The sequence below is a fragment of the Bison bison genome, unplaced genomic scaffold (assembly GCF_000754665.1).
Source record: "Bison bison bison isolate TAMUID 2011002044 unplaced genomic scaffold, Bison_UMD1.0 scf7180017864068, whole genome shotgun sequence".
Taxonomy (NCBI): Eukaryota; Metazoa; Chordata; class Mammalia; order Artiodactyla; family Bovidae; genus Bison; species Bison bison.
The window spans coordinates 2,109,642-2,119,399 of record NW_011494640.1 but is presented as its reverse complement, the minus strand read 5'-3'; the positions used below and the strand labels follow the sequence as shown (position 1 = coordinate 2,119,399).

The window sequence follows — 9,758 nt, the reverse complement described above, 5'->3', positions numbered from 1 at the left end:
GGTTCACAAAAAAAAAAAAAAAAGTATAGAAGGCCTGTACTACAAAGCTTTGGCAAACAGATGGCCACGACTGGGGGACTTTCTCTTCACTGATGGCTGAATTCTGAAGTCATATGACAAGAGTGGTCTGAGCAAGGAGCATGCCTGTTATGTGGATGTTATTTATGTTTGATCCCCAGTGCTTTTGTATGTGACATGGGTTTTGGTAATTAAAACTTTACATTTTATTATTTAATTCTACAAATTAAAATTTGTTCCAATTAATTACACCAAGTGCTAAAAATAAACAATGTTAACTATCCGAATGACTATCTAGCAGCTTGTTATTTTCTCATATCAAGCAAAAGTTAAAAAGTTTACTTACAATAATTTCAAGAAACTGACTTTTTCTATTGTTTCACTTTTGCTGCAAAATGAACAGCTTTATATAATTTTTAAAGTTTTGATTAGTTTGTTTCTGTATTTATAAATACTAATTTGCATATGCAATTTGATATACTTTATATAAGTAATTAAATCAAAGTTACCCAGCAAATACAGCTATAAAATTTAGCTAAATGTAAATTGTCTTAATTTAATCTAAACATCTTGTTCAGTCATTCTGAACCTTGCATTGAACATAAAGTAAGTTTTATGTTTACTCTTTTTATGTATAAAGCAGAGACATACTTATTGTACATAAAAAACCATACAGTGTATCTGTGTTTTAAAATTTTCTGGGAGGGACGCATTAGGGAAAAAAGATGCCTAAGAAGCCTTCTTAGGAAGGTGACAATAAATGGAAAGGTTGAGAAAACACTGATAAAAACAATTAAGGATCTGTACCAGTCAGTATCTTCTCAGCTTTTCAAGACAAATCTTGTGAGTCACCCTTGACAACTCCTTTTCCCTTATCCTTATATCCAATCACTAAGAAAAGTGGCTTTATTTCCTAATTATTTCCGGACTCTGTCTCTTTTTCCTACTGCCATTATCCTAACTCTGATCTTCATGATCTCTTGCCTAGACTTTACAAGAGTCTCATTAATCTGCTTCTTTCTCTTTATTTCAAACTTCTTGAAACAGTTTGTCTCTCATCTCTCATCTTAGTTCACTCCAATTTGCTTCCATGCTGTCAAACTGTTTTTGTAAAAGACACTGATGGAATGCATGATGCTAAATTCAATTTCAGTCCTTATTTTGCTGGTCCTCTTGGCAGCACTCAATTCTGACAGCCATTTCCTTCTTCCTAAAACCCTCTTTTCAGATGCCCCTGGTGATCCAGTAGTTAAGAATCCAACTGCCAATGCAGAGGACACAGGTTTGATCCTTGTTCCAGTAAGATTTCACATGCCTCGGAGCAACTAAGCCGGTACACCATACTTCTGGTCCACTCTCTAGAGTCCGTGGTCCGAGAGAAGCCATGGCAATGAGAAGCCTTCACGCTGCAACTTGAGAGTAGCCCCCACGCTCTGCCAACTACAGAAAGCCCACTGGCAGCAACGAAGACCCAGTGCACCCAAAAATAAATAAAATTTTATAATAAATAAAAAAGTACTCTTTTCCATTGGTTTATGAGACATCACTCATTAACTTTCTTCAAATTAAGGCTGCTGATCCATTTCTTCCTGCATATTAAAGGTTCTCTTGTCAGCCCATCTCCCATGATACATTTTTCATAGGTACTATCAGTGATTCCAGCAGTTTCAGCCACCACATAATAAACAGATGATCAAACCTCTATCTCCAACCCCAAGCTCCACTCTTGAGCTCCAGATTTTTCTATCCAGTTGTTTTTGGGACATCTTCCCTTGGAGGTCACAGAGATTGCTCGAAATGTCCAGATTTAAACTCAACTCAGTTAACAGCAACACTATCCACTCTGCTGCTCAAGGCAAGAGGCCCAGGAGTCATGCTTAATTCTATTCCTGTCCCCCAACCACTTTTAGCCTCCCAATGAAACCAATAACCAAGCCTGGTAATTCAAAGTTTCTACTGTGATCAGAAGATGACTGCTTCTTGTCAGGAAAGCTATGACAAACCTAAACAGTGTGTTGAAAAGCAGATACAAAAAAACAAACAAAAAAAAACAAACAAAAAAGAAAAGCAGATACATTACTTTGCGGACAAAGGTCTGTATACTCAAGGCTACTCCAGTGGTCCAGAGGTGGACCATAAAGAAGGTGGAGTGCTGAAGAATTGATGCATTTGAACTGTGGTGCTGGAGAAGATTCCTGAGAGTCCCTTGGACAGGAAGGAGAGCAAACCAGTCAATACTAAGGGAAATCAACCCTGAGCACTTGTTGGAAGGACTGATGCTGAAGCAGAAGCTCCAGTATTTTGGTCTTCTGATGCTAACAGCTGACTCACTGGAGAAGTCCCTGATGCTAGGAAAGATTGAGGGCAGAAGAGGGTGTCAGAGGATGAGATGGCTGGATGGATTCACCGATGCAATGGACATGAACTTGGGCAAACTCGGGGAGATGGTAAGGGACAGGGAGGCCTGGTGTGCTGCAGTCGATGAGGATGCAGAGTCAGATACAACTGAGTGACTGAACAACAATATTCTCTACTGTAACTCTCTCTCAATCTCTATGAACATCTCTTGCTAGGACTACCATACTACTTAAGAACTAACTACTGGGACTTCCCTGGTGGTCCAGTGGTTAGGAATCTGCTTGCCAGTGCAGGGAACTCGGGTTCCATCCTGGGTCCAGGAGGATCCCACATGCCGAGGAGCAACTAGGCCCATGAGGCACAACTGCTGAGCCTGCACTCTGGAGCCCGCAAGCAGCAACTGCTGAGCCTGTGCACCCAGAACTGGTGCTCTGCAGCTGGAGGGGCCACCACAATAGGAAGCCTGACCACAACTAGAGGAAGACCTCGCTCAGCAGTGAGGACCCAGCACAGCCAAAAATAAATTAAAAAGAAAACAAAACAAAAAAAACACCCCACCAACTACTTGAAGAATCTCCTGATTAGAATCTTCTAGCAGTCTTAATTTATTCTCCCCAGAGCTTCCAAGTAATATAAATAAATAAATTTGATCATGTCACTTCTGAGATTAAAACCTTTCAATGGCATTTCACTGTCATCAGGGTTAGGTCTAAATATCATTCCCCGAAATGCTACCAACCACCAAGCCTAGCGATCTTTCTCTTGTGAAATCATTTCCACCCTGCTGCTGACAAATCACATCCATAGGTCAGGTCTCATTAGCTTAATGGCTTTCCCTGACTCCCCTAGGCTGGGGTGGATTGCTCACTCAAAATATTTATTCCATAATGGTCTCCAAAGTATGAGATACAAAATCAACTGGGACATAGGAAGAAAAGCATACATGTATATTTTTACTAATATACGTATATAATATGTACTTATACATTAGTAGGGCTTACCTTTATTATATATTAGCCTATTAATACTGGCAATTTTTACCTGTTATTATATATTAGCCTATTAATACTGGCAACTTTTATCTGCGGGTGAAGAAGTTCATTCACATTTTATCATACTGCATCACACTGTGGTTTGCATCTCGTTAAGTGGATTTATAGGATAGCTAGTTTTAACTAAATTAACATTTACAAAATAAGCAGCTTAGAGTTCTGTCAAGAAACTGAATGGAAGAGAATGTTAATGATGCAGGGAAAAGGAACAAAGAAACAGCAGAGTCTCTGGAAGTAAATGATCCTAAGTACCAGAATTTTACTTGCCATATCACAATAAAACAACACAAAATAACATAATGACCAGCTAATCAGATCTAAGGAAGCCAAAGACTTAAAATTATCTTAAAGATTATTTATTTATTTTTGGTCACACAGCATGTGGGATCTTAGTTCCCTAAGGGATTGAACCTGGGCCACTGCAGTGTAAGTGCCGAGTCCTCTCTAGTGGACCGCTCAAAAATATTTTTTAAATACACAGAACCTGGTAAAATACATAGATTACTTGAGACAGTTTATAAAATATATAGAATATTAATGAAGACAAAACTTATCAATAAAACAGGCAGTTTGGGGGCTATATTTGGCCTCAAATATTCTTCTATTTTTGTTAGCTTAATGTTTTTAGATTCTGTTTCTTAAAAACATTTATTTATTCATTTGTTTATTTATATTGAAGTAGATATCCTTAGATTTATCTGTTTATTTACTGGCTGCATCAGTGGCTTGCAGAATCTAAGTTCCCCAATCAGGGATCGAACTCATACCCCTTTCAGTGCAAGCTCAGAGTCCTAACCACTGGACCACTAGGGAGTTTCCAAGATGTTTTTAGATTTTAAAAATTAGCTTGCAACATCTAAAAATGTTTAATCCATTAAGAAATCATATGAAAATTCAGATTTCCAACTTCTGGGGAAAGGGATTGTGGAAAGGCCTGGGAAGTTATGCAATAAGGCAACATTAGACCTACATTCTGTAATGGCAACAACTGGCTGGAACTCATCAATCAGATCTCATGGGACTCTAGTTGCCTGTCAGTTTCCATTTGGTTAATTTTACTCAATTACCCATTAGAATTTAAACTCTAGGATTTCACTAGAAAAGTATACTTTTGTCTGTTTCATTCACTGCTATATTTCCAGGGCCTAGAACAGTAGCTGACACACAGTAGGCATTCAAGAAACATTTGCTGAAATTAATGATGAATAACTGTTGCCTGTCTCATCATGTTTCTGACAAGTGTTGATAGTATTTTTGCTTTCTGGGCTTCCCTGGTGGTCCAGTGGTTAAGAATCCACCTTGTAACACGAGGGACACTGGTTCGATCCCTGGTTTGGGAAGATCCTACATGCCATGGAGCAACTAAGCCCACGGACCACAACTAATAAAGCCCGCACACAAGGAGGAGTGGCCCCCACTCACCACAATTAGAGAAAAGCCTACATGCAGCAACAAAGACCCACCACAGCCAAAAATAAACATAAATAAATAAATCTTTAAAATATTTCTGCCTTCCCCTAAAAGACAAATTGATTACTCTTTTATATTTAACACAAGGCCCAACACATACTAAGTACTTTATTTGCTCACTGAGTGACTAATAGCAATTAGTTATCATTTACTGAGTACTCATGGTGTGCTGAACACCATGCTAAAATGCTTTACAAGCATTCGCTCATTTAATCACCTTAACACTCCTATGAGGAAGATATTATTGTCATCCCTGTTATACGAGATGAGGAAAAGAAAGCTCTGGAGATTAAACAACTGGTTAAAGTTCTAATGGAATTACAGAATGAAACATCTGTAACACAAGATAAAATATGAAAAGGACTGTATGAAAGGCAAGAACAAAGTGCTACAGAAGTGCTACAGAATTCACAAGAATAGTTCACTTCCAGTTTGAAAGGCATAAGGTACATATTTCGGAAAGGTCCCTGAGGGAGGTAGCCTTTAAACCAGATCTTGTAAAAGGGGCAAGATTTCCATAGGAAAAGACGGGCGGGGAAGAGATTGCCTTTGTCACTTTCTCTACCAGGAAAGCTGAAATACACACCTAGGAGGTAGTCTGAGTGGAAGGAAGGGTATGTGGATAAATATTAAATGGAGTCAGTAGGAAGGCCTTCAGTACCACACCCTATGGGTTATGATTTTATTCTGCAGACAATAAGGAGTCCATGAAGGTTCCTAAATTAAGGAGTAGGGTGACAAGATCTGACGGGTGTTTTAGCAATACTGCTGCAGCAGAAGTGGTTGTGGTATAGGAGGTTACAGAAGAGATTTGGAAAGTTCCTGAAATAATGACACCTTTACAACTTACAATATTTTCTAACATCTAGTATTGATACTTCACTGACACTTCATTAACAACATTAATAAACAGTATTATTATATTTTCACATCAAGGAGCCTGAGACTCAGCAAGTTTAAAGACCACAGAATTAACAGTCTTTTGGGGACTATGCTCTGAGAAAAACATACACAAAACAATTTAGGGACAACAGAAGACATCAGTAAGAGGATCATAGTATCCAACAACTGCCAATATAGGAAAGGAAGAAGAGTAAGGAACCAGTCTTACCAAGGGTAAGATTTCTCTTATGCCCTAGTGTCTGGACCAATGGTCTGACCATTAACAAAACATGCAGGAAAGGCACCCCACGCGGGAGTGAGTCTGAAGCTGGTGGGACACTTAGTTTAACACCTTCTCTGTTGCTGTTATGAACTATGGGGTGGGTGGGGAGGCAAGGCTGGAAGGAAACTAAGAAATGTTCTAGATTACTCCCTGACCTGCAGGGGTTATCAGAAAGGTTTTGTTACTTGCAGCAAACTAGAGGCAACCTTCAGTATCGAACAGGCCAATGGCAATGACAGTTCCAAAAACATCACGAAGAGATCAGATTCTTTCCATCTTGACCCTCACTCTTAGAACTGCCTGCTCTTTATTTATAAATTCTGCCTCATGAATTCCCAGCATTGCGAATGGCAATTTCAAGAGTCAGAAAAGGGCTCCTTTCTTTCCAGAGGCAGAACACAGTCCTTAACAGCCCATATTTTGGTTAGCACCAAACTGCCTGAGGAAGTGATTCTTCTATTTACTAGCTCTGACTTTGCATTATTTATTGAACCTCTTTGTGCTTCAGTTTTCTCAACTAGAATGTGAGAATCTGAGAAATAAATGAACTAGTATTACAGTACTTAGTGCCTAGCATATAGCAAGTTCCACAGAAGTACTGACTATTACTATAGCTTTCCCATTTCTTTTTTTTTTTTAAGTTCTCAAACTTTGGTGAGATACCTGGGTTAAAATATATAACTGGCAAAAATGAATACAATTTCGCAAATAAGAAAGGCTTTTTCAGAAATCCTCCAGGCTTCCCTTCACATGTAATCAGCCAAAATCTGTATCACCTGCCTATGCCTAAATCAATCACTGTCTAGAGAGATAGAATTATGATTGATTTAGAGTTTATATCAATCAAGACTAGTGGGCTATATCAATCACCCCGGGGCTGGGAAGGTGCTGCCAGATTCCTGGTTAGCAGGATGGTAGGAACCTGATAAAAACAATCAATGCCTGCCAAGACTTAGTCTTGAGAGTCTGTGGTCTCTGCTAAGGAGGGTTAAAACAAGTACCTTCCAGAGCAGCAAGCATCACCTCCACAAAATTCCTAATAGCAATGAAATAACTACAAAGGTCTGTTAAGGCTAGTGAAGTCTGGCACAGAAGAAACAGTATAGTATAGGCCAGAGCTTGAGGCGAGTATGCTGGTCAGGCAGTGAAGTACAACAGGGTCTGGACATGGAGGTGTGAGGCAGGCTGTATGAGTGTCCTCAGCCCTAGGGCTTAGATCACCAGCCTTGGCCTAAACACCACATCTTCTCAAAGCCTGTCTACTCATTTATAAATGAGGATAACCAAAACCACCTTCCCAGGTGGAGCAAGTGGTGAAGAACCTGCCTGCCAATGCAGGGGACATTAAGAGATGCAGGTTTGATCCCTGCGTCCGAAAGATGCCCTGGAACAGGAGCATGGCGACCTACTCCAGTATTTGTGCCTGGAGAATCCCCATGGACAGAGAAGCCTGGCAGGGCCACAGTCCCTAAGATCGCAAAGAGTCAGACATGAGTCAAGTGACTGAGCGTGCGCACAAAACCATCTTGAATTTGATGTTAGGATTAAATGTAAGGACACATTTCACTCTGTGGTATAAGGATCAGAAAACAAAAACAACCAACCCACACATAACAAAACAATAACCCACAAAACCCACACAAAACATCACCACCAACAGCTGAGTATTCAGAAAGACAAAATGCAAGGTGGGATGGGGTGGGGGGAGGGGCCTGAAGTCGAGTTGCAGAGAAAAAGGGGAAGCTACCTGACTCTAGACTAAAAATCCCCTTCAGGACCCTGGTCAGGTTTTGCTGCTCTATTGAAGAACTTCCATTTCAAAGTGTACCAGAAAAGGACTAATGTGATTCTACTTAGAGGTTTCTCTGCAGCAAAATTGGTAAGAATCTCACCTCTGGGTTTGCTGTAACTAATGTGTTCTATTCTCTGAAGTGGTTTCCCAATCTGTAAAAATTGAGTAAATCATGGCCAAATTTACTTCATTGGGCTTAATAAACTAAATATTAGCTCCTTCCCTTTTGAGGCAGCAATGCTGCTGAAACTGAAGGCCAATACAAAATCTATAACATAAAAGTCCCAAAAGTTTTTCATTCATTCATGAAGTTGCAGTTATTTGTTACTGCAAATAACAGGCCTATCAGCCTTAATGGAGGATTCTGGAAACTAGAGTGCTTAAAAGAAAGGAACAGACACAGAAGGTGAAAAAGAATCTGTTTTGATATTTATAGAGCTCTTGTGCTTGTGTGCTCAGTCGTGTCCAACTCATTGTGACCCCATGGACTGTAACCTACCAGGCTTCTCTGTCCATGGGATTTCCAGGTAAGAATACTGCAGTGGGTTGCCATTTCCTTCTCCAGATCTTCCTGACCCAGGGATTGAACCCAGGTCTCCTGTGCTTCCTGCACTGCAGGCAGATTCTTTACCTACTGGGGTAAGCCACTGGGGAAGCCCTACTAGTCTCTAGACAATGTGGTATCTCATTTAATTCTTAAACACCTGGGTAACACTGTCCCCGCCCTCTCTCTAGAGATAAGGAAAGGCAGGCTCAGAAAGGAAGGAAAATAACATTTATTGTGAACTGTGCTAGCTGTTTTCCATATGCATCACTGCATTTGACATTTAAGTGACTTCTCTGGATGAGAGCTAGGAAGTAGTAGGCAGGATTATAATACCAGATCTGATTCTAAACTCATTGCTGTTCAGCTCAAGGGAATAATTTGTTTCCTCAGGATCAGGGATCTTACAAAACTCAATCCTAGAATCTCATTTAGCTCCCCACCTCCAAAACACCCACAATAGTTGGGGTTAGCAATTCACCTTGGAGTTGTTCAGTTTCTTTCAGATTAAAGATTTCAAAGTGGGCCCACTAGCAAACAAAAACAAAACACCTTTACAACTCTTGCCTAGGATTAAAAGCTTTCTTTCCCTCTTTTCCAGCCCAACCACTAGAGGGCCAGGCCACAAAAAACAGCAGCTATAAACTAGAGCTCTGGAGCGATCCACCTGGTTTAAACCACTTACTGTGTGACCTTGCCTAAGTTACTTTACCTCCCTAAGCCTCAGTTTCCTTATCTGGGATAATAGCACTATCTCAATATTGTGCAAAGTAAATAAAACGTGACATGTAAAGCAATCAGAACAATGCCTGCATAACAGGAAGAGCTTGGCAAATTTAACAGCTTTTATTGCTGGAGAAGAAGTACCACTGATGGGTCTGTCCCTAAGTCCAAAGACGTCGCCATCGTAATCTCTCTGAGCACTGGCTTTGCTGATTGGAGTCCTTTTAGAAAGAGCAACAGGTCGCTCCTTTTCTGCTACTCAGGGCCAGGCCCAGAAACCTAAAGTCCCCGACCTATACATGACTACGAGGTATTGGCGTTGGTTTTCTACCACTACGAAGGCTGTCACTCTGAACTCAGCCGAACCACCCCATTTCCGCCTCGGCTCGGGAAGTTCTCCAGGCCTTCAGCGGCCCAGGCTGCTTTTGGCATGGCTGCCCCTGGTTACCAGGCCTAGAGCCGGATCGCCTGGCGTACCTTCGCCAGAGGACTTTCTCTCTCAGACGTAGGCAGGATTTCCCTAAGTTCAGGGAAGTCAGTGAATCCAGTTAATAGGCGCGTCGGTCAGACACAAGCCTGGAGAGGGCTCCCTTAGCGTCGTCCGGGCCTGCCACCCGGAGCCCGGCCCCCAGTCCC

General features: G+C 40.9%; 1 protein-coding gene across 1 annotated transcript in view; it reads right to left on the bottom strand.

The window, feature by feature from the left end:
• The window catches only part of KPNA6 (karyopherin alpha 6 (importin alpha 7)), a 55,593-nt gene that overhangs the window by 45,192 nt on the left and 643 nt on the right, over positions 1 to 9,758 (bottom strand). The gene's annotated exons all lie outside the window — the stretch shown is intronic.